The sequence below is a fragment of the Meles meles genome, chromosome 19 (assembly GCF_922984935.1).
Source record: "Meles meles chromosome 19, mMelMel3.1 paternal haplotype, whole genome shotgun sequence".
In the NCBI taxonomy this organism is placed as follows: Eukaryota; Metazoa; Chordata; class Mammalia; order Carnivora; family Mustelidae; genus Meles; species Meles meles.
Window position 1 is genome coordinate 19,747,561 of NC_060084.1, and position 26,221 is coordinate 19,773,781.

Consider the following 26,221-nt stretch of genomic DNA (forward strand, 5'->3'; position numbering starts at 1 on the left):
AGGAGGGTCCTTAAGAGCAGGATTCATCAGGAAAGCATTCTTATCTTTTATTATTCTATTTCTAAAGATGAAAATTCAATTTTAGGTGAAGGGATAAGGGTAGAGTGGTACTAGAGCCAGGATCAGTCTCACCCAGCACATGCGATGGCCAACAGCACCAGTCATTGCCTATGAACCACGGACACTCTGTTTGTTATTAAACATATGAACTCAAAGTACATGTTACACCCATTTACAAAGGAGTGTACTGAGCCTTGGTGGAAGTTACGTAATCTTTCTCCCAATCACATAGCTTCTGAGGGGCAGAGATGGGCTTCAAACCGAAGCCTGACTCACACCAAAAGCCTTTTTTTAAAACACTGCCCAAGGCAACTTCTGCTCTCTCCCTTTAGTTTTTCTGAACAATGATGAAGAAAGAAAGGATCTGGTTCATGAAATAAGAACATGCCTCTTCTGGCTTCCTCTTTCCTCTCACACCCAATCCGTGAAAGGGGAGAAAGAGACGGTGTCTTATGTAATTTCAACAGTTCCCTTAGGCACAGTAGCCAGGAATGCTTTATGGCTAGACATATAATGTTTCAAGTGCTCAGAATTTCATTTCCTCAGCCACAAAAGACTTTCTTTGCCACGATAGCCCCCGTGTAGCTGGTGCCTTGTTCCAAACCTGAGTAATTCCCTTAGGATCTTACTTTGCAGGGAGACAGGCCATGCCACACCCTGGAGATACTAATGATGGAGAGCAGCAGATCTGAGAGTTGCCAGTGTCATTCATTACCATGTTATGGTCTGGAGAGAAAAAGCTGAACAGGTAAATCATCAATCATCAGCATGATCAGCTAATGGCTACCTGGTGTTACATGACCTAACCCACAGTCAGAGCACAGCACGTTCTGATACAGTTACAGCAACTAAATAAAGAGCACTTCTCACATAGTCTGAGAGTTGAGATTCTGGGTCTACCAGTTAAGTGCACCTAGATGATTATTGTCATTGTTATTACCATTGTGAACACTTATCCATTAAATAGAAAGTTCCAGGCACTTGAGAACTGCTTAAACATAAAAATCTGGCCCTGTCCCTCCTCCCCCTCCAAAACTGGCAAGAGATACATACTTTCAGACAGTGTGGGAAGGGCTGATAGAGAACACAGGGCACACAGAAGAGAAGACCTCTAAGTTAACTCTTAAAGAATAAGAAACAATTGTTTTAGGTAGAGATACTGGAGACCATTTTCTGCAGAAAGAGAATACATGCAGAGAGTGATATCAAAATGGTGACATAGGTTGTTCCCAACTTTATTTATTCGCAGAGCAAGAGAGGACAAGCAGAGGAAGAGTAGAGGAAGACAGAGAAACAGGTTCCCCACTGAGCAGGAAACCTGATTCAGGATTTGATCCCAGGACCCTGGGATCGTGATCCAAGCTGAAGGGAGAAGCTCAACCAACTGAGCCACCCAGTTTAGTCCCCCTCGTGAGACAACTATCCATGGGCAAGAGCCAACTATTAAGATTTTTAAAACACAAGATAAGGCTGAAGCATTCCTCTGCACCACAGAGACCTAGACAGACTACATTAGAAGAATAAGAGGGGAGAGTCTCCACTGTCTGCCTGGACAGGGAGGCTAATTCATAGAACCACCTACTTCTGAGTGTATATCCCTTTCCTGCCTGACCAGGAAACCTCTGCCCAGTGGCCCCAGCTGACCAGCAAGTTTGGTTCATAGTTATGCCTGATTTGGTCCCTAAAGAACCTTGCCAGTCCATGGGCCTTTTCTGAGGTCCCACCTGGGCAGTAAACTAGTTTATAACCTTTCCCACTATTGAATACTCCCTCCAGCCTTCCCGACCAGGAGGCCTATTCAGATTCCAGAGGATCCATGAAACCCACCCAGCAACTCTGATTACAGTGGCACTGGAATATAGAGTCCAGTGGTCAGGCTAGTGCCCTGCCTCTGCAGATAGGGCTGTCAGGTCAGGGAACTTGGTGCATATTTCTTCCTAATTTGGTTTCGAAGTAAGAACTTGGGTTTCTTGTACAACATGGGCAGACTAATTTGAAGCCCCAACATTGCAGAGTACAGCATTCAGCCTGCCCAACCAGTAAACCTAACCAGAGCATATGGGAAGCTGTACGGCTCATCCTCAGCTCTCTATACAGTAGTACTTGAAAGGGGAACACAGCCAGTGGTTGTCCCCAGCTGCAGAGCAAACCAGTGGCCGTTATGACCAGGGAAGTAAGTGCACAGTCCTGCCTGACACAAGCTGTGTTAACCTTAGTGCCCATTCTGCTGCTCTGTCGAAGCAGCAAAGCTAATTCATAGCTCTGCTCCTGCTCCATAGATTACCCAATCCTGCCCATTTAGAAAGCCCGACACAACAATCTAGGCAACTGTGGAATCCATGCAGTAGCTTCACTAGGACAGAGAATGAAGCCAACGGTCCTATTCAAATGTTCTTAGTCAGTGGCACCCCCCTAACTTCAGAGCTTGAGCAGTGCCTTGCCCAAAAAGACCCAGATAGCAACCCCACTACTCAAAGATGCTACACACTTGATATGTCCAGAACCCCAAGCTGAGGTGACTAACGAAGGGCTAGCTCTGCCAAAGCAGACCTGTCACCTTTGGAAGGGGAGACCACTTCTTCAAATGAGCGTATACCAACGTGGGAATCAAGGATCATGAAGAGTCAGGTTATCATGACACCACCAAATGACATTAATAAAGCTACAATAATTTATCCTAAAAAAATGAAACTCTGAGGGGTGCCTGGGTGGCTCAGTGGGTTAAAGCCTCTGCCTTCGGCTCAGATCATGATCTCAGGGTCCTGGAATCGAGGCCCACGTCGGGCTCTCTGCTCATCAGGGAGCCTGCTTCCTCCTCTCTCTCTCTGCCTGCCTCTCTACATACTTGTGGTCTCCCTCTCTCTATCAAATACATAAATAAAAAAATCTTTAAAAAAAATGAAACTCTGAGCTTTAAGGCAAGTAATTCAGAATAATCCTCTTAAAGAAGTTTAAAATCTAAGGAAAACAATGCACAAAGAAAGGAGGTCAATAAAGACAAACCATTAGAAAAAAAACATAAATTCTAGAGCTGCAGAATGCAATGGATGAACTCAAGAATTGAATAGAGAGCTTCAATAGTAGACTTAACCATACAGAAGAAATAATCAGATCTAAAAGACAGGGCATTTGAAGTTATCCAGAAGGGGAGGGAGGGGAAAACAAATACATGCATGAGTGAAGAAGAAAACCTATAGGACTTACAGCATAATAAGAAACAAGATAAACATTATGGGAATTCAAGAAGTTAAATAAAAAGAAAAATGAACAGAATAAATATTAAAAGCAACAATGACTAAAAATTTCCACAACATGGCAGAGAAATGGATATCAAGATTCATGAAACCTAAAGGATCCCAAAATGGTTACCCAAATAGGGTAACACTGAGACAAACTATAATTAAATAGTCAAAAAGTCAAAGATGAAGAATTTTGAAAAAATAAGAAAAAAAGAAAAGTTAGATGCAAGGGAATCTCCTAATATTCTGTTTCTCAATGGAAACTTTTCATGCCAAAAGACGGAAGAAATATTTAAAATATTGAGAGACAAAATGTTGTCAACCCAGAATTAAATACCTGGCAAAGCTATCCTTCAGAAACGGAGGACAGATAACTCCTGAACAAAAGCTAAGGGGGAGGCTCATCACCACTTGACCAGCCATAGAAGAAATGCTGAAAGGAGTACTTGTACACTGAGTACAAGTAAAAGGATGCTGAGTAACATAGGAAAAACATGAATGTAGTGTAAAATTCACTGATAATGGTAAATATATAGTCAAAGTCAGAATTTTTTATGATGATGTTGATGTATAATTCAGTTTAAAAGTGAATATATTAAAAATAAACATAAGTACAACAATCTGTTACTGGATATACAATATAAAAACATGTTAATTGTAATACCAGTAAATTTAAATTGGTGGTAGGGAGTGAAAGTATAAGTTTCAGAATAAGTTATTCTCAGTTTAAAATGGGTGTGTTGGATTTTATGATATCATATATATGCCTCATAACCACAAAGTGAAACTCTGTAGTAGTTGTACAAAAGATCATCATGAAGAAGGCAAAGCATACCAATTATAAAAAGTCAGCAAATCACAACAGGAAACAGAATAAGCAGCAAGTAAAAAGGATCTAGAAACAGTCAGAAAACTTAAGTCCTTATATATCAATAATTACTTAAAACATAAATAGCTTAATTTTTCCAGTCGAAAGACAGAATGGTTGAATGGATTAAAAGTCAAGATGCAATGATATGCTGCCAACAAGAGATTTACTTCAAACAGACATAAACAGTGAAGGAATCAAAAAAGATATTTGAAGCAAAGAGTAACCAAAAAACAAAAATCAGGAATGGCTATCCTTTTATCAGACAAAATACACTTTAAGCTAAAAGTGGTAAAAAGAGACAAAGTGGGTCAGTATTTGATGATAAAGAGGTCAATCCTTCAAAAATTTTCCCAGTTTTTAAAATCTTTATGCACCTAACATTGAAGCATCAAAATAGATAAAGTTCTATTAAAACTAGGATGAAATAGGGTGCCTGGGTGGCTCAGTGGATTAAGCCTCTGCCTTCGGCTCAGGTCATGGTCTCAGGCTCCTGAGATTGAGTACTGCATCGGGCTCTCTGCTCAGCAGGGACCTTGCTTCCCCCTCTCTCTCTGCCTACTTGTGATCTCTCTGTCAAATAAATAAAATCTTTTTTAAAACCTAGAAAAATAAACAGCAATAATGTAATAGCTGGATATGTTAATATCCTACTTTCAAAAACGGATAAAGCATCCAGAAAAAAAGTTGGTAAGGAAACAATCACATTATAGACAAAAAATTTTTTTTTCTATTTTTTTTTTAAAGATTTTTGTTTTTTCATTTGACAGAAAGAGAGCCAGAGAGCACAAGCAGGGTAAATAGCAGAGAGAGGAGAAGCAGGCTCCCCCCTGAGCAGGGAGCCAACATGGAGGCCTATCCCAGGACCCGCGGATCATGACCTGACCAGAAGGCAGACACTTAACTGACTGAGCCACCCAGGCACCCCTAGACAAAATTTTCTCTATGTGACTGTTAGGTCCCTTTTATCTCACAAGTGCAGGATATACATTCTTAAGATCTACTCTAGAGAAATGTTCTGTGTATGCTTATGTTAGAGCACAAAATAAGTATTAACAAGTTGAAGACAACAGAAATCATAACAAGTATCTTCTCTGAACACAATTAAATCATTAAAAGGAGGAAAACTGGAAAATTTACAGGTACATGGCAATCCAACAACACTCTGAGCCAACACATAAAAAGACAGATAAAGAAGTATTTTAAGATAAATGAAAATAAAAAAGCAACATACCAAAGCTTATGGGAAACAGCTTAACTTTGTATATATTCAAGAACTAGGAAAGGACAGAGTAAATCCAAACAGAAAGGAAAAAAAGTTTACAGCTTAAGCAAATGAAATAGAGAACAGGAAAACAATAGGAGAGATTAACAAAACTAAGAGTTGGTTCCTTGAGAAGATAAGCAAAATTGGCAAATCTTTAGGTAGACTTAGCAAGGAAAAGAGGACCCAAATCAGCAAGAAATTATAAATGGAAAGAGGAGACATTACAGCCAATCCTTCAGTAGTCTCTTAGATGGTTTGTGTTTCTGTGAACATCAGAGTAGACATCCTAGAAAAAATGGATTAATGCCTAGAAATTACAACATAATGTTGTAATCAGAAAGAAATAGTTCTTTCTAGAAGAATAGAATAGAATAGAAATAATGTTGAATCAGAAAGAAATAGCAAAACTTAACAGCTAATAAGTAGCAAGGAGATTGGATAAGTGATTAAAAAAAAATCTTAGCAAAAGTTCAGGACTAGATGGCTTCTCTGATTAAATAAAGGATAATTAATGCCAAACTCTCCCATAAAGCTGAAGAGGAACATTCCTATATTTAATTTCAAGGCCAGCATTGCCTTGATACCAAAGCCAGATGAGGACACTAAAAATAAAGTTAAGGAAAAATATTTCTGACTAGAGATGCAAAAGTTCTCAAGAAAATACTAGCAAACTGAACAAAGCAGTACATTTTAAAGAATTATACCTCTCGGGGCGCCTGGGTGGCTCAGTGGGTTAAGCCGCTGCCTTCGGCTCAGGTCATGGTCTCAGGGTCCTGGGATCGAGTCCCACATCGGGCTCTCTGCTCAGCAGGGAGCCTGCTTCCCTATCTCTCTCTCTCTCTCTCTGCCTGCCTCTCTGCCAACTTGTGATCTCTCTCTGCCAAAAAAAAAAAAAAAGAAAGAATTATACCTCAACCCCTGCCCACAACAGGCAAAGAGAGCCACTAAAGATGACTGGACTGAAGGCAACTGTGGCCCAGCCACAATAGAAGGGCACCTGCAAAACACATAGCAGATACAGTTGTAGCTTCTGGTTCAGGTGAACAGGGGACATTTCACTGGAGGACAATACAGGACATTTTCTTCATAAGGCCACTACTTTTAAGAAGAGGAGACATAGCTTAGTTTCCTAACACATAGAAAAAGGAACAGAGAGCTAGACAAAATGAGGGGACAAAGGAATATATACTAAATTAAAAAAACAAGACAGAGTCGTTGCAAAAGAGCTAAATGAAATGGAGGTAAGTAGTATGGCTGATAAAGAATTTAAAGTAATCATCATGATTGATGATGTCTAAAAGATTTTATTTATTTATTTGACAGAGATCACAAGTAGGCAGAGACGCAGGCAGAGAGAGAGGAGGAAGTAGGCTCCCTGCTGAGTGGAGAGCCTGATGCGGGGCTCAATCCCAGGACCCTGAGATCATGACCTGAGCCGAAGGCAGAGGCTTTAATCCACTGAGCCACCCAGGCACCCCATGATTGATGATGATGATTGATTGATTATGTTACTCATTGGACTTGAGAAAAGAGTGGAAACCTCCAGTGAGAACTTCAACAAAGAGAAAACATTAAAAAAAAAAATCAGAGATGAACTCAATGAGCAAAATTAAATATTAGACTAGTGGAAGCAGAAGAACAGATCAGCAACCTTGAGGACAGAGTAATGAAAAGCAATCAAGCTGAACAAGAAGCAGAAAAAGAAGTGTAATAAATGAAAATAGGGTAGGGGAACTCAGCAACACCATCAAGTATAATAACATATAGAGGATCCCAGAAGGAGAATAGAGAGAAAGGGGGCAGAAATCCAGGTCCAGGAGGCACAGAGAACCCTCAATAATATCAACCCAAGGAGTTCCATACCAAGACACATAGTAATTAAAATGGCAAAAAGCAGTAATAATTCTAAAAACAGCAAAATAAAATAGTTACATACAAGGGAAAACCCAGAAGGCTACTGTCTGATTTTTCAGTAGCAATTTTGATTTTATTTTGCCACTCCCTTCTGGCCTGCAAAGTGCTGAAAGGAAAAAAAAAAAAAAAAAAAGAAAAGAAAAAAACAAACACTGTCACCAAGATTCTCTGTCCAGCAAGGCTACTATTCAGAATAGGAGAGATAAAGAGTTTTCAAACAAAAATTCAAGGAATTCATCACCACTCAACAAGCTCTAAAAGAAATGTTACAGAGAAGTCTTTGAGTGGAAGGGAAAGACAGTAAGAGCAAGAAAAGTAGGAACCACCAAAGCAGTAAAATTAAGTGTCTATGAAAATCAGTGGTAGGGAGGAGAGGAGTAAAGAATAAATTCAAACTTCAGCAACCATCAAGTTAATATAGACTGCTGTATGCATAGTATGTTATATATAAACCTAATGGTAACCACAAATCAAAAACTGGTAATAGATGTGCAAAGAATAAAGAGAAAGGAATCCACGTGTATTACTTTAAAAAGCCAGCAAACTGTGCAAGAAGAGAACAACAGAGAACTTCAAAAAACAACCATAAAACAAGTTACAAAATGGAAGTACATAACTATCAGTAATTACTTTGAATCTAAGTGGGATTAAATGCTCTGATTAAAAGACATAGGGTCACAGAATGGATAAAAAGTAAGATCCCTCTATATCCTGCCTAAAGACAACTCATTTCAGCCCTAAAGATACATGCAGACTTAAAGTGAATGGATAGAAAAGTATTAATCATGCAAATGGAAGTGAAAAGAAAGTCAGGGTAACAATATTTATATCAGACAAAATAGATTTTTAGCAAAGACTGTAAGAAGAGACAATGACAGACACTATATAATCATAAAGGGAACAATCCAGCAGGAAGATATATTATAAATATTTATACACCCAATATAGGAGAACCTAAATACATCAAACATCTAACAATAAACAAAGGACATAAATGATAGTGGTGCAATAATAGTAGGGGACTTTAACATCTCACATCAATGGATATATTATCACAACAGAAAATCAACAAAGAAATGGACTTTCTATGACACATGAGACCAGATGGATCTAACAGATATATTGAGAACATTTCATCCTACAACAGCAGAATACACATTCTTTTCAAGTACACATGGAACATTCTCTGGAATGGAGCACATATAAGGCCACAAAACAAAGCTCAATAAATTCAAAAGAGATTGAAGTCATTTATGCATTTTCCCCAACCATAACACTATGTAACTAGAAAACAACAACAAAAAAATCTGCAAAGAACACAAATACATGGAGGTTAAATAACATGCTACTAAATAATTAAAGGGTCAACAAAGAAATCAAAGAAGAAATAAAAAAAGTGCATGGAGCCAAATGTAAGTTAAAACAAAATGGTCCAAAATTTGGAATGCAGCAAAATCCTTTGTAGGAGACCTGTTTATACAGGTCTACTTCAAGAAAAGTGAGAAGAATATCAAATAACTAACCTTTCACCTAAAGGAGCTAGAAAAAGAACAAAACCCTAACCAGTAAAAGGAATAAATTAATGATTAAGGCAGAAATAAATAGAAATGAAAACAAACAAACAAACCAAAAAATGTAACACAAACAAAACCAGCCAAACAACAACAAAAAACTATAGAATGGGTGAAACAAGGAGTTGGTTCTTTGGAAAGGGCAACCAAATTGATAAACGTTAGCTAGACTCAGCAAGAAAGAGACACAGACACACAGAGAGAGACACAGAAACAGAAGACTCAAAATCAGAAATGAAAGCCAAGAAGCAACTGATGCCACAGAAATACAAAGGGTTATAAGAGTAATATGAAAAATTATATGCCAAAAAATTGGACAACACAAAGAAACAGATAAATGCCTAGACACCTTAAACCTCCCAAATGGAAGCAGGAAGAAACAGGAAATTTGAAAAGACCTATTACCAGCAATGAAATTGAAACAATAATCAAAAATCCTCCCAACAAACAAAAGTCCAGGACCAGAGAGCTTCACAGGTGAATTCTACCGAACATTTAAAGAAGACTTAATACATATTCTTCTCAAACTATTCCAAAAAACAGAAGAGAAAGGTAAGATTCCAAAGTCATTCTCTAAGGCCAGCATTACCCTGATATCAAAACCAGTAGTATAGGAAATTCTAGATACAGCAATCAGATAATAAATAAAAGGCATCCAAATTGATGGGAAGATACAACTTCTACTCTTTGCAGATGACATAATGTTCTATATAGAAAATCCTGAAGATCCCAACAAAAAAACTACTAGAACAGAGGAATGAATCTGGTAAATTCACAACATACAGCACTCAATATAAATGCATCAGAAGTCTGTTGCATTTCCAAACACTAATAATGAGGTAGCAGAAAGAAAAATTAAGAAAACAATCCCATTTTTAATTGCACCAAAAATAATAAAATACCTACAAATAAACTTAACCATGGAGGTCAAAGACCTGTTCTCTGAAAACTATGAAATACTGATGAAAAAAATTGAAGAGGACACAAACAAATGCAAAGATTCCATGCTCATGGTTTGGAAGAAAATTGTTTAAATGTCCATATGACCCAAAACCCTCTAGAGATTAAATGTGATCCCATCAAAATAACAACAGCATTTGTCACAGAACTAGAACAGACCATCCTAAAATCTGTTTAGAACCACAAAAGATCTCAAAATGCCAAAGCAATATTTAAAGAGAACAAAACTGGAGGTATCACAATCCTAGGTATCAAGATATACTACAAATCTGTGGTAATCAAAACAGTATGGTACTGGCACAAAAACAGACACATGGATCAATGGAACAGAATAGAGAGCCCAGAAACCCACCCATGGTTATATGGTCAATTAATCTTTGACAAAGGAGGCAAGAAATGCAATGGGGTAAAGATCATTTGTTCAACAAATGGTGTTTGGAAAAATGCAAAAGAATGAAATTGGACCACTTTCTTACACCATACACAATAATAAACTCAGAATGTATTAAGGACATAAATGTGAGCCATGAAACCATATAAATCCAAGAAGAGAGCACAGGGAGTAATTTCTCTAGCATCAGCTACAGCAACATTTTTCTAGATATGTCTCCAGATGCAAAGGAAACAAAAGCAAAAATAAACTATTGGGACTAAATCAAAACAGAAAACTTCTGCATGGCAAAGCAGACAATCAACTCTTCTAAAAGACAACCTACTGACTGGGAGAAAATATGTGCAAAGGACATATCTGATAAAGGCTTGGTAATCAAAAATATAAGGAACCTAAAACTCAACACCAAAAGGGGCACCTGGGTGGCTCTGTGGGTTAAAGCCTCTGGCTTCAGCTCTGGTCAGGATCCCAGGGTCCTGGGATCGAGCCCCGCGTCGGGCTCTCTGCTCAGCGGGAAGCCTGCTTCCTCCTCCTCTCTCTCTCTCTGCCTGCCTCTCTGCCTATTTGTGATCTCTGTCTGTCAAATAAATAAATAAATCTTTAAAAAAAAAACTCAACACCAAAAACTCCAAATACTATAATTTAAAAATGGGCAGAAGACATAGACATTTCTCCAAATAAGACATATAGATGGCCAACAGACACATGAAAAGATGCTCAGCATCACTCATCACCAGGGAAATGAAAAAAAAAAACCACAATGAGGTATCACCACACACCTGTCAGAATGGCTAAAATTAAAAATGAGAAGCAAGTGTTGGTGAGGATGTGGAGAAAAAGGAACCCTCATGCAGTGTTGCTGGGAATGCAAACTGGTACAGCCACCATGGAAAATAGTATGGAAATTCTTCAAAAAGTTAAAAATAGAATTACTACATCCTCTCATAATTCCACTACTGGAATTTGCCTAAAGAATACAAAAATACCAACTTAAAAGGATATAGGCACCCTTATGTTCATTGCAATACTATTTACAGTAGCCAAATTATGGAAGCAGCCCAGGTATCCATCAATAGATGAATGGATAAAGAAGACATTATATATAAATACAGTGGAATATTACTCATCCATAAAGAAGAATAAAATCTTGCCATTTGCAGCAATATGGATGGATGTAGAGAGTACAATGCTAACTGAAATAAATCAGAGAAATACAAACACCACATTATTTCATGTCTTTGTGTAATTTAAGAAAGAAGTGAGCAAGAACATAGACAAACCAAACAGACTGATGGTTACAAGGGGAAAGATGGGTGGGTGTGTGGATAAAATAGGTCAAGGGGATTAAGAGGACACTAATTATGATGAACACAGAGTAATACATAGAATTGTTGAATCACTGTATTATACACCTGAAACCAATAAAACATTGTATGTTAAATATACTGGAATTAAAATAACACTTAAAAATAAGTAAAAGGATTGTACCCCATGATCAAGTGGGATTCGTTCCTGGGAATCAGACATGGTTCAACATATGTGAATATATATGGAATACTTCCCATTAATAGAGTGAAGGATAAAATATGATCAAGTCAATATGTGCAGAAAATATTGTTGCATTTGATAAAAATGCAACATTCTTTCATGAAAAACTCTCAACAAATTAGGTGTAGAAGGAATATACTTCCACATAATAAGGGTCATGTATGTATGACAAGCCCACAAGTAAAATTATAGTCAATGGTGAAAGTCGTAAAGTTTTTCTACTATGATCAATAAGACAAGTGTACCCACTCTTACCACATTCAACACATTCAACACAGTACTCAAGAAAAAGAAATAAAGATAGTAGAATTAGAAAGGAAGAAGTAAATCTGTCTCTATTTGCAGATACATAATTTTATATATAGAAAATCCAGAAGACCTCCCCAAATTACTGCTAAATATAATCAACAAATTTGGTAAATTTGTGGGATACAAAATTAACATACAAATATCAGTGTTTTTATACATTTATAATGAATTATCTGAAAGAGAAATCCCATTTACAATAGCATCTGAATACTTCTTACACATGAAAGAGCTTTACACTGAAGACTATAAGACACTGATGAAAGAAACTGAAGAAGACACAAATACATGCAAAGATCTGCTCACAGATTAGAAATTACAACGTTAAAATGTCCATACTACCCAAAGCCATCTGTAGAGTCAGTGTAATCCCTATCAAGATTCCAAAGGCATTTTTTTTCACATAAGTAGAAAAAACAATCACAAAATTTGTGTGGTTCACTAAAGACCCTGAATAGCCATATCAATATTGAGAAAGAGGTCGATGCCGGAGGCACCACGCTATTTGATTTCAAGCTATATTATAAAGCTGTGGCAGTCAAAACAACATGGTATTGGAATAAAAATTAACACACAGACAAATAGCACAGAATCAAGAGCCCAGATATAAACCTATGCATATACAGCTAAGTAATATTTGATAAGGAAGTCAAGAGTATTCAAAGGAGAAAAGACCATCTCTTCAATAAATGACACTGAGAAAGTTGGATATGAACATGTAAAATAATGGACCTAGACCCTTATCTTCCACCACTTACAAATATTTCCTCAAAATATATTAAAGACTTAAATATAAGACTTGAAACCATAAGACCTCCAATTATAAAACTCTTAGAAGGAAACAGGGAAAAGCTTCTTGACATGGAACTTAACAATGATTTTTGGATGGGATAGTAAAAATACTAGAATCAAAAACAAAAAATAAGTTGGATTTCATCAAACTTAAAAACTTCTTCACATCAAAAGAAATAATCAACCAAATGAAACCTATGGGATGGGAGGAAATATTTGCAGTAAACTCTCATGGTAAGACGTTAATATCCAAAATATATAAAGAACTCATACAACTCAGTGGCTAAATAAATAAATACATAAATTTTGGGGCGCCTGGGTGGCTCAGTGGGTTAAGCCGCTGCCTTCGGCTCAGGTCATGATCTCGGGGTCCTGGGATCGAGTCCCGCATCGGGCTCTCTGCTCAGCAGGGAGCCTGCTTCCCTCTCTCTCTCTGCCTGCCTCTCTGCCTACTTGTGATCTGTGTCTGTCAGATAAATAAATAGAATCTTAAAAAAAAAAAAAAAAAAAATAAGTTGGATTTCATCAAACTTAAAAACTTCTTCACATCAAAAGAAATAATCAACCAAATGAAACCTATGGGATGGGAGGAAATATTTGCAGTAAACTCTCATGGTAAGACGTTAATATCCAAAATATATAAAGAACTCATACAACTCAGTGGCTAAATAAATAAATACATAAATTTTAAAATGGGCGAGGACCACATTGAGATACCACCTTACTCCTGTTAGAATGGCCAAAATTAACAAGACAGTAAACAACAAGTGTTGGAGAGGATCTGGAGAAAGGGGAATCCTCTTTCACTGTTGGTGGGAATGTAAGTTGGTGCAGCCACTTTGGAAAACAGTATGGAGATTCCTTAAGAAATTAAAAATAGAGCTACCCTATGACCCTACAATTGCACTACTGGGTATTTACCCCAAAGATACAGATGTAGTAAAAAGAAGGGCCATCTGTACCCCAATGTTCATAGCAACAATGGCCATTGTTGCCAAACTTTTGAAACAACCAAGATGTCATTCAGTGAAAGAATGGATAAAGAAGACATGGTCCATATATACAATGAAGTATTATGTCTCCATCAGAAAGCATGAATACCCAACTTTTGTATCAACATGGATGGGACTGGAAGAGATTATGCTGAGTGAAATAAGTCAAGCAGGGGTGCCTGGGTGGCTCAGTGGGTTAAAGCCTCTGCCTTCTGCTCAGGTCATGATCTCAGGGTCCTGGGATCGAGGCTCACATTGGGCTCTCTGCTCAATGGGGGGCCTGCTTCCTCCTCTCTCTCTCTGCCTGGTTCTCTGCTTACTTGTGATCTCTGTCAAATAAATAAATAAAATCTTCAAAAAAAAAAAAAGAAAGAAGTCAAGCAGAGAGAGTCAATTATCATATGGTTTCACTTACTTGTGGAGCATAAGGAATAATATGGAGAACATGGGGAGATAGAGAGGAGAAGGAAGTTGGGGGAAATTGGAGGGGGAGATGAACCATGAGAGACTGTGGACTCTGAGGAACTAACTGAGGGTTTTAGAGGAGCAGGGGGTGGGAGGTTGGGTGAGACTGGTGGGTATTGTGGAGGGCATATATTGCATGGAGCACTGGGTATGGTGCATAAACAATAATTCTGGAACATTGAAATTTAAAAAAAAATAAAAAAAATTAAAATGGGCAAGGGATCTAAACAGACATTTTTCCAAAGAAGACTGGCCAACAAGTACTTGAAAAGTAATCATTAAGGAAATGCAAATCAAAACCTCAAGGAGATATCACCTGGTTCCTGTTAGAATGGCTATCATCAAAAAAGATAAAAGGTAAGAAAAAGGCAGGTGAGGCTCTGGAGGAAAGGGAACCCCTTGTGTACTCTTGGTGAGAATGTAAATTGGCACAGCCTTTACAGAAAACAGCATGCAGGTTCTCCAAAAGTTCAAAATATAAAAATAGTACTATTTTATTCAATAATTCCACTCCAAGATATATAGCCAAAGGGAAAAAAAAATACTGTGTTGAGGAGCTATCTGCAACCCCATGTCTATTACAGCATTATTTACAATAGTCAAGACATGGAAATGACTTAAATGTCCACTGTCAAATGAATGGATAAAGTCTATGTAACACACACACACACACACACACACACGACTATTATTCAGCCATAAAAAAGAAGGAAATCTTGCCATTCGTGACGGCATGGATGGATTCTGAAGGCATTATGTGAAGAAACTAGGTCAAGCAGATACTGTATGATCGCAATTACGTATCCAATGGTTAAAAAAAAAAAACTAGAAAAAAAGATGAGATTTGTGGTTATCGGGGCAGTGGGTAGGGATGGGGGAATTAGGTGCATATATTTAAAACATACAAACTTCTACTTGTAAGATAAATAAGGGTTGGGGATGTCATATATAATAACTACAGTCCACAATGCTGTATGGCTTAATTCCCAAAGTTCTCATCACAATAAAACATTGTTCTGTAACTATATGAGGTAATAAATGTTAACTTATTCTGGTAATCACTTCACAGAATATAGACATGTCAAGTTATTGTGCCATATACCTTGAACTTCCGTGGTATTGGATGTAAATCACAGCAATAAAATTGGGGGGAGTGAAAATATGTGCAAAGGTCCAGAGTTGAAAGAGACATTTTAAAACCTTTTCACATTCAAGCCTCTCCTGATGGTAGAAGCCCCAAACTCACTTAGTGTCAAATGTAAATCCATGGGCACAGCTCACATTACTTTTTCAATTTTTCAGTTTTGGCAAAATAACTTATTGGTATATCTTAATCCACATTATATAGAATTATATGAATTGAGTCATAGTTGACGTGTGTGGATGTTTAAATTTGTTTATTTTGATTTCTCAGTTTTCTTTTCATATATAATCTGCTATATTTGTTTTCTAGACCTCAAACACTCCTGATGATCTCATTGGCCCCGAGCATCCTGTCTCCGGTGTTGAGAGGTTGCATTAGCTCCTAAAAAGGAATAAGGCATTTTCAGGGAATTGCATGGAGTTATTTGCCTGAGGAGAAGACAGTGAATGGGGATGAGGGAGAGAGCTACGTCTTGAAAGATGAAGGGAGGCAGGCAAGGGTCAGGACGTTCAGGGACTCACATGCCATACTGAGAATTTTAGTCTAAAAGAAAAGGAGAGCCATGGAAGATTCTTCAAGCAGGGAGTGATGAATATAGTTGTAGTTCAGGAAAATACCGGTTGGTGGCTCAGAGGATGCACTGGAGTTAGGGGTAGTAAGGAGGCTGGTGCAAATCTCCAATCCCGGGAGTGGCAGGGACACTTAGCAGAACACCAGAGTGAGGACAGAGAGAGACTGAGAAAGCAAGGGAGCCGTGAGGACGAGAGAGGAGCCAGGTCCAGGGTGCTGGGCGGGAGCCATGTTGGGGCACAGGCTGTTGGTACGGGCATCAGGGTGAGGTATGAAAAATCTTCTCAAAAGCCACATTGTGGGGACAACGTATCCTTCCCAGGCTGTAACCAGAGGCTGAAGGTATCCATTAGCACCATCGACCTTTTCTTTTGGGAGGAAGGAAAATGGGAGAGCCAGGAATCTGACCTATGGCCCTGGCTGGTCAAAGGCCCGCCGAATGTGCTTGTTAAAATGTCAGCAGCCATTTCACCCGTGGGAAACATCTTTCTTTCTCAGCCCCTGGCATGTGCGTACCCCAGGAGGGAGCCAAAGGGTCATGGGGGATGCCAGCTCCTTGCTGTTCTTTAGTCTGAAATATGGAGGCAGGAAACTTCGGAATTGATGACCATGAGCCGCCGTAAAGGATCCCAGTGGATGTGTGAATCTCTTGTTTCAAGACGTCTGTCATCCATGTGACACAGCAGAGACAACCACGAGGAGGACATTGACACCAGCTCACGTTTAGGATACCTTCACTGTGTACCTGGCGTTGTGCTAAGCGCTTTGTATGTGCTTTCTCATTTAATCCTCGTGACTTTATGAGGGGGTTTCTGGAAGGGTGGGTAGTGGGTCAAGAGTAGACAGAGCTAGAATTCTCACCCAGCCGGCACGTCTAGCAGCCGGTCGAACATTTCCACGGTTCTTGTCTTTCTGACTCATCTAATTCAGTGGTTCTCATCAGGGATGATTTGGCCCCGACCTCCGCCCCCACAGTGGATATTTGGCAAGATCAGAGACATTTCCGATCACCACCCTTGGGGGTGGGGTGTCGCTGCGGCCGTGTGGCAGATAGAGGCAGAGATGTTACTAGACACCATGCAGTACACAGAACAGACCCCAAAACAAAGAAGTCTCCAGCCCCAAATTCAACAGTTGGGGTACGCTGACCCAGTAACTGGGGCAAGGGAAGCATCCAAATAGTATTTGTAGTTTGGCAAAGACCCGTTTCTCTCACCCCCTTCCTCCTTGGTTCAGTTGTTTATTCATCTCTTTCTTCATTCAAGACACTGCAGCCCTCTCCTCAGGGTCTCCTACCTTCTCTGATAGAAACAGGTGGCTTTTCTTGGCTTAGTGTACCGTCTAATTGGGAAGAAAAATCACACCCTGTTGTTTTCACCTGGTTGATAACCAAACGGGAAGAGAAGATGTTTTCTCCGAAAGCAATTGTGTGTGCCTGTTGGTACTTTAAAAAAATGCACGGTTTGGAGTATTAGCTGGGAAGTCTAAGGACAGTGTTGATCCCAAAGCACCGTGTGTGTGTGTGTGTGTGTGTGTGTGTGTGTGTGTTTGTGTTAGACACCCTAAGGAAATCAGTCTGATCCCAGAGAAAACAATTAGAACCATGTGGTTTTTCATTCACCACTGTTTTCAGAAGCACTGCCAAAACATTTGAGATAAAGACAAAGGGGTCATTCATGCCCAGCAGCCCACACTGGGGGAAAGCAGCGTCCCCCGGATGGAGAAAGGCAGGCAGCCTTCTGGCTCCCACTGTTAGGCCTTTATTAATAGGGCAAGCATAATTTAGAGAATCAATGAAGAGGCCAAACACTGCTGCTGGTCAGGGAGAATCCTCCAAGGTACGTCCCCTCTGTGCCTCAGGAGAGCCTGGCATACAAGGACTCCCCATCTAATTAGTGTCCTTCTAAATGGGCATAGACAGAAACCCACAAAGAATTTCTGTGACTATTTAATTATGGTTGGGTCTCTTTTGTCTTAAAGCAGACTATATAGTCTACTAGTCCAATGCAGTACCACAGGGAAGTTTTTTACAAAGTCTCCTAATGAGCTGGCCTCCCTATGTTTCTGTCTTTCCCCAAGGGTGAGAGAATTATCTGTGTGTCCCCCAAACTGATCAGTGTTAGTGTTAGCGTTAGACATGTTCAACTTTAAGAACCTTTAAAGGTAATGAGACGCACATCAGAGCAATTCCAAACTTGACAGGCAGAAAAGCCTCTTGCCATGGAAATAAAGAATTCAAGAATGAAATTCAGGAAGAGATAAGAGGATTCCACTAGATTTAAAATGCTCCCAAGTTTGGGGTTTTAACCTAATAAGTAAACAAGCTCTAGGTAGACACAATGCCTGCTAAAGTATAGGAGATTAATGTTTACCAAATGATCAATTAAAGTATAATTTTGTTGTCTGGAGGCCCAAGGATACTTAAATATTTTATCATAAATTCCCTCTACTAATGCAAAAATTCCTCCCTGATTCTAAGTTAGGAATCAGATCTTCATTTGAAGTTGGCCTTTGGTTGTAGCAAGAGTCCTTGGCTTCATGGGACCAATGGCTTTTCTTTCCTTTCTTTATACACTTTTGTTTTATATACTTTAAACTTCAGGGAAGATATTTGGGAAATAGTAATTTTGAGATCTTAGGGAAAAAAGTATAAGCCCAAGAAAACTATTGATACTCTTTCCCTTGGAGAAGATTACTGGGTAAGTGCTGAGTTGTAACAACTTGCATAGAAAGCTGAATATAAAATCCCAAACAAAGGGCAGTCTAAACCCAGGGCAGCATTTAAGGCAAGGAAATTTCCTTGCCTTTTTATTTAGAGCAAAGTGGCTCAGCAGGATGTATGGAAAGTGAAGTTTAATGATGTGAGGTCCAGAGGTTTGCATATGGTCTCCTGTTCTGCCAATGACTTGGAAGGTGGCCTTGAGGAATGACCTCTGCTCTGAACCTCCATTTCCTCTTAGGCAGGATGGAAACTGTACTACCCGCCTAACATAAGACACTGAGTGTTCTTGAATACCACATAAGATACTACCCATGTATGTTATTTAAAGATTGTATAACTCTATAAATTATTTTATTGTCATTTTTATGGTTATTTTATTTCAACATCTAATCTCAAACATCAGCTTTTGAGTTTGGAAAATACCTCTTCAATAACACCTCATTATAGAAATCCTGTTACTGCTAGAAGTATTAACTATATAGTAGTAAAATTTCCATCAACTATGAACGTATCTACATTGTCATGTTTTATTTGTAGCTGTAGCCAGAACAGCCATGAAATGGAAGAAAGGATTATGGGCCAAGATACTGGGGACATGAGAGTTGATGTATTTTTTTTTTTCTTCTTTTCCCCTCCTTCTTCACTTTTTCCCTCTCTCCTTTTTTTATTTACATGACCACCATGTATTATGTCTCATGACACAAAATAAATGAAAATGATTCCCTCATCTCAGTGACGTCAAAATTCACTGGTGATGAAGCTCAAGTTGAGGTAGAATTGAACTCAAGTTGCTAGACCTCCCACTTCACCCTAGCATTTTTGAGATGTATTTGATACTTGAGTCCATCTACTGGAGATGGGATGAAAGGTGAGACTAGAGGCAGGAAGACCAGTTTGGGGACAGTTGCAGAGTCCTAAGTGAAGGTCGATGGCCAAGAGGTAGACCAAGAAAGGAAGGAAAGAGAAAGAGGGCCTCTGAATACTTCAATGGTGACATATTAAACGAGACCAACTGAATGGCTCTATGCAGGGTCAAGGGAGAGCAGAGGGCTTCCCTGTTCTGCCCTACCTCAAGCTTTGCTTCATTTTTCCTCTTTTAACATTATTTTGCTAAAGTATAAAACATGTTTATATAGTTCACTTTCAGATAGCAGTTGTGTTTAGGGACCATATGTCTCCATCTGTGGGAGAACATTCCAGGTAAAGGGATAATTAGTTTGTTGGTTTGTTTTTACAGATGAGAGAACATTTTACGATGAAGTTGGATATCTTCCTTTTCTTGCTTTCTGTGTACAGAAGCAAGCTTATATAGATCATAGCCCATCAAGTAAGGAAAGGGTTTTAATGGGCCAGTTATTCTAATAGCTTATATACTTACTACAGTAGAAAAATTATACTTCTTCATAGGATTACACATTGGACAGTTTCGATAATGTGCAGTAATACACTGACTGGAAGCCACAGTATTATGATGTGGCTTTTCTAAACCTGATTTACCAGAATTGATACCTTGAATTATTTCCTTTTCTTTTTCTTCCTCATGTTATACAGTTACCTGTATGACCTCATCCACTACTGTGATGTTTTATCACCTACAATTTGAACATGTACTGTTTTAGACAGATTAGAAGCAGCTTTATCTTACTGGCATGTATTTGCATCTTCCTGTGGGTCTTTCTTTTCAGAGAAGACCTTTCATTTGAACGTATAGTATATTGTTATTTTTCAAGATAAGCCCTTCTCAGCCCCCTGCCTCTACCTATATATACTACACACACACACACACACACACACACACACACATTTATGTGTATGTATGTATGTATGTATATATATATATATATATATGCCTCTATAGTCACTCTCATTTGACCTCAGCCAAGAACTCCATTTTGGAGAGATTGCACGTGGAGTTAGTTCCATATTCTGGCTCTGTTTTTCCAAAGATTAATGCTATTAAGGGAAGGGACTATCAAAGCTTATGGAAAGGATTCCCTTTGAAGAAACCAAATGACTCTTTCCAACATCAAACTGAAATCCTTATTTTTCTTAGAAATATGGACCACTGTCTCTTCCAACTGTTTAGACTCTAACTCACTGTGTGATTTAAGGCATGCTAATGACTGAACCTCAATTTCCTTATTTAGGAAACGGAAATAATTTCTGTTGTATAGGTATGTTTTGCAGATTCTGTCTCTACTATAGGTCTTGGCAGGCATGTGTATCAATTAGGGTAGATGAGGGCCTGCTGTAGTAACAATCAAACTTCCTTCTCAGGGGTTCAAAACCACAAAGAACTATTTCTTGTGCGTGCTACATGATCAGTTAAGTTCGAGAGGGGGCTCTGCTGTCTCAACTCCTGCAAGGATCTGATCCAGAGACTACACCTCTTAGAACATTAACATCTCCATACCAGGCTTCAGGGTGACTCTTACTCATATTTCGTTAGATAAAACAAGTTACATGGCCATGCTGAACTTCAAAGATACGGGGAAGTATAACCCTTCCATGTCTTTGGGATGTATAGAGGAATAGAAACCCTGGTGTGGGATGAGTGATGTTACCATCACTGACTTCCTTCTACTTCACAAGAAGAATAACACATATTCACAGACAAGGTACCACTGAGAAAACCCTGGAACACAGGGGTGAGGCAGAAGCATAGCTCCTATACCACTGACACTGAGCTGAACTATATTAGAAGGACAAGAAGACTCCCCTGACTCTATACTTTTCTTTAGGAGTGAAGAGAGAACCCAGGTAGACATCCAGCCCCACCCCAAGCATTGAGGGTTGCTTTTTGATAGGCACACTTGGGTCTCCATGTGTTCTGTGGGGAAATCTGTAGGACTGGACCACTCAGAATTGAATTGTGATGAAGAGGTGGCAGGGGCTTGTAGCAACCAGTGTTCAAATCTTGGCAGACTGAGTTCCTACTCCCAAAACCCAACAGAAATTCTAATTAGCAGTTTTGCTTACCTACAGAACTATGCTGGTGGCACAGTCTGATCAGGGAACATGGCAGGGCAGAGGTCTGTCTGATTTGTAATCTCCTACAAAGAGCTTTGTCATTGCTGGAGCTTGGTCTACCCCTCTGCCCAGGTAGGGAAGCTAAGTTATAACCCTATCTATTGCTGAGTTTAGCTCCTAGACCCACCCAACCAGGAAACTTAGCTGGGGCAACTGGGAAGCTACTTAGGCCAGCAACACTAAAGCTAAGAGCTTGTTCAATAGCACTGACCATCTGTAGACCAAAGTCAGTGACCGTGTTTGACAGGGAACTTGGGTCATGGCTCAGCTTAAGTCAAGACCCCAAAAAGCACTCCCAGCCTTAGAAATTTCCGCCAGTCTGCCCAGGCAAAGGAGTTCATTCATAGTCCCATTCATTGCTAAATATAGCTCCTTACTCCACCTGGCCAGGAAGTCTGACTGAGACCTGAGAAACTGTTTGGTCCAGCAACACTCTAGCTATCACCCTGGGCCAACTGTGACCCAGCCTGGCCAGAGAGCTTGATACATAGCTCTGCCTGATTTGCTCCCCAAACAAGAGTTTCACCAATATTGGGGCCATTGCCCCAGTATGAAAGGTAATCTCTACTCCCATCCACTGCTAAATCCAGACTTCAACACTGCCAACCAGGAGCCAGAGCTCTTGGGAATCTTGGTAGCCTACCCTTCAGCACTTAAATGAGGATCCCGGTCTGTGACTCAATGTCTTCAGAGCCAAAACAGTGACCCCTTCTGTCCAGAGAGTTTGGCACAGATTTTTAATTTGATCTACACAGAAAAGGAAACTTTCCAGAACTGGAGTCTGTTCAGCAGCCCAACAAGGAGGGAAGCTAATTTATAATAATGCACACTGCTTAATATAGCCCATAGCCCAGCCTAACCAGTAATCTAACAGGAGCCCCCAGAGATCTGTGTAGCTCACCTTGAAAATCAGGTTACAGTGACACCTGAGTAAAGCTAAGTAGCTGGACCTGCTTACCTACAGAGCTAAGACAGGAAAGTTGCTGCAGAGTTCTGCCTAATTTGATTCTCAGATGGGAGGCTTGCCAACTTTGGAGCCTGGCCTGTGTAGGGACACTAATTCATAGCCCTGCGTACTGCTGAATACAGCCTTCAACCCTCCTGAATGGTAAAATTAACCACAGTACATGGAAACCTGCATCCTACAGTCCTGTCTAGACTGTCAGTTGAATGGAGAGCACGGCCCATGGCTTTTGCCATCTGCAAAGAAAACCAGTGGCCTCATCTGGCCAGGTTTTCCACTGCAGTTTGGATTGAGTTGAGAGTCCTCATGGAATGAGTTGAGGATTTAGGACCTATTCTGATGACCTACCAGAGCAAGGAACCTAACTGATAGCCCCACCACTTACTGACATGGTACTCAACTCCAGTGATCTCAGAAGCCTGACCAGAGAGAGGATTCAGGCAACTTAGGATTACATCCTATGGACATACAAGCTGACACACTGAGAAACCCAAACTAAGCTGACTAGTGAGCACTGTCTCTGCCAAAGTCAACCTGTAAAGTCTATAAGAGATACCAGTTACTGAAATGTTACATTGGTATGTAAGGAATCAAGGATCATAAAAAAATTCAGGTTAACATGACACGAATCAAAAGGAAACTAATAAAGCCCCAACGACTGACCCTACAAAATGGAGATTTATGACCGGTCAGATCAAAAATTTATAATAATTCTCTAAAAGAAGTTTGGTGAACTTCGTGAACATACAAACAACAAAGTTAAAGAAACAATGCATAGAGAAAACAAGAAGTTTAAAGAAACACAAACCATCAATAACACCAAACACAATTCCTAGATCTGAAAAATACAGTAACTGAACTGAATTTGAGAGGGCTTCAACATCAGTCCTGACCCTGCAAAAGAAAGAACCACTTACCCAGAAGACAGGGTCTATGAAATTACCAGTGAGAGGAACAAAAGGGGAAAAAAATAGAGTGGAGAAATCCTCAAGGAAATATAGAATACCATGAAAAGAATATATAGAGAATAATGAGAATCACAGAAAGAGAAGAGAAAGGGAATGGGACAGAAAGCATATTTAAAGCAATAATAGATAAAAACTTCCCAAACCTGGAGAGAGAAATGGACATCCAGATCCATGAGACCCAAAAGACCCCACATGAGCTGAATCTAAGTAGGACAACACTGAGAAATATCAAATTCACAAAAGTTAAATACAACGAATTTTGAAACCACAAACAGAAAAGATAAAGAGGTTACATACAAGGAAACCAAATAAGAATATGGGCAGATTTCTCAGCAGAAACTTTTCAGGCCAGGATAGAATGGGGCAATATACTCATAATATTGAAAGCAAGAAAATGTTAACCAAGAACTCTATACCTGGCTTAGACTAGGAAAAGAGAGACAACAGCCTCCCTAAACAAAAGTTGAGGGAGTTATTACCACTAGGCCTGTTTTACAAGAAATGCTCAAGGCAGTTCTTTCAGTCAAGGGGAAAGAATACAAATTAATACCATAAAAACATATGATGGTTGTGTTAAACTCACTGGTAATGCTAAACATATAATCAAGGTTAGATTCTGTAATGTGGTAATATTGGTGTATGATTAACTTTTAAATTATAGTTGTAATGCAAACAAATGGAGTAGAATTAACTATGACTACAACAATCTGCTGTTAGATACACAATATAAAAATATGTGAACTGTGATATCAATAACCTAATATATGAGGAGAAGTAAAAGTGAAAGTATAGAATTTAGGAATGCTATCGAGTGACATTGTTATCAATTTAAAAGAGGGTGTTCTATTTTTTTTAAAACATTTTATTTATTTGACAGACAGAGATCACAAGTAGGCAGAGAGGCAGGTAGAGAGAGAGACAGGGAAGCAGGCTCCCTGCTGAGCAGAGAGCCCAATATTGGGCCGGATCCCAGGACCCTGGGATCATGACCTGAGCTGAAGACAGAGGCTTTAACCCACTGGGCCACCCAGGCACCCCAGAGTATTCTAATTTTTAAAGTAATTTGAGATATTTTATGTAAGTCTCATGGTAACCACAAGGAAAAAACCCAGTGGTAATTATACAAAAGAACATATTAAGATGTTCAAGCATACAGACACCAAAACACATAAAATCACACAAACAAGACAGAAGGATAAGAAAGCAACAGTGGATCTACAAAACAGAAAGTAACCTTTTAAACAGCATAGCAAGTCTTTATCAATAATAACCTTAAATGTAGATGGATTAAATTTCCTAGTCTGATTAAAGACATAGAGTATCTGATGGATAAGAAGCAAGATTGAATGATATGCTGCCTACCAGAGACTTACTTCAACTTTAAAGTATTTAACTGTAAAGTAAACACATGTATACAGAGAGTGAAGATAAGGAAAGGTATTTGAAGGAAATGGTAACCCCTCAAGAGTAGGAGTAACTATACTTAGACAAAATACAATTTAGGCTAAAAGGGCAAAAAGAGAGAAAGGAGGTCATTATATAATGATAAAGGGATCAATCCAGCAAGAAGATTTAACAGTTGTAAATACTTATAAGCACCAAACAAACAAAACCCCTAAAAGTAAACAGCAAAACAATAATGAAGACTTTAATTACTATAGTCTCAATAATGGATACATTCTAGACAGAAGGAAACAGAGGATTTGAACAATGTTGTAGACCAAAGGGACCTAACAGACATATACAGAATACTGTATCTGAACCAGCAAAATATATATATTTTTCAAGCATAGAAGAACATTTTTTAGGGTGGACAATATGGATTGACATTTATCCTAGATAACGGTTAGTCCATAAGACAAGTCTTAGCAAATTGAAGAAGATTAAAATCATACCAAGTAGCTTCAAGGAACACTCTCATGACCAACTGAAGAAGAATTTAAGGGAAATTAAAAAATCTTCTTAAAACGACTGAAAATGTAGACATAATAACCAGAACTTATGGGACACAGCAAAAGCAGTTCTAAGAGGGAAGTTAACAGCAAAAAATGCATACACTGAGAAAGAAGAGATCAAATAAGCAACCTAACTCTATAGCTTAAGGAACTAAAGAAAGAGGAAAAAACAAAGCAAAAAGTTACAAAAAGGAAAGAAATTATAAAAATTAGTGAAGAAATAAGTGAAACAGAAAACAGAAAGATAGAAAAGATTGATCAAAGTAAAAGTTGGTTCTTTGAAAAGAAGAAACTTGTCAAACCTTTAGCTGGACTACTCAAGGAAAAAAGAGAGAGGACCCATATCAAAACTGTAAGTGAGAGAGAAACATTAAAACTGATACCACAGTAATACAAAGGACCAGAAGAGGCTATTATGAACAACTATATGCCATCAAAATGGACAACTTAGAATAAACAGATAATGCAGAAGAAACGAATAAATTCTTAGAAGCA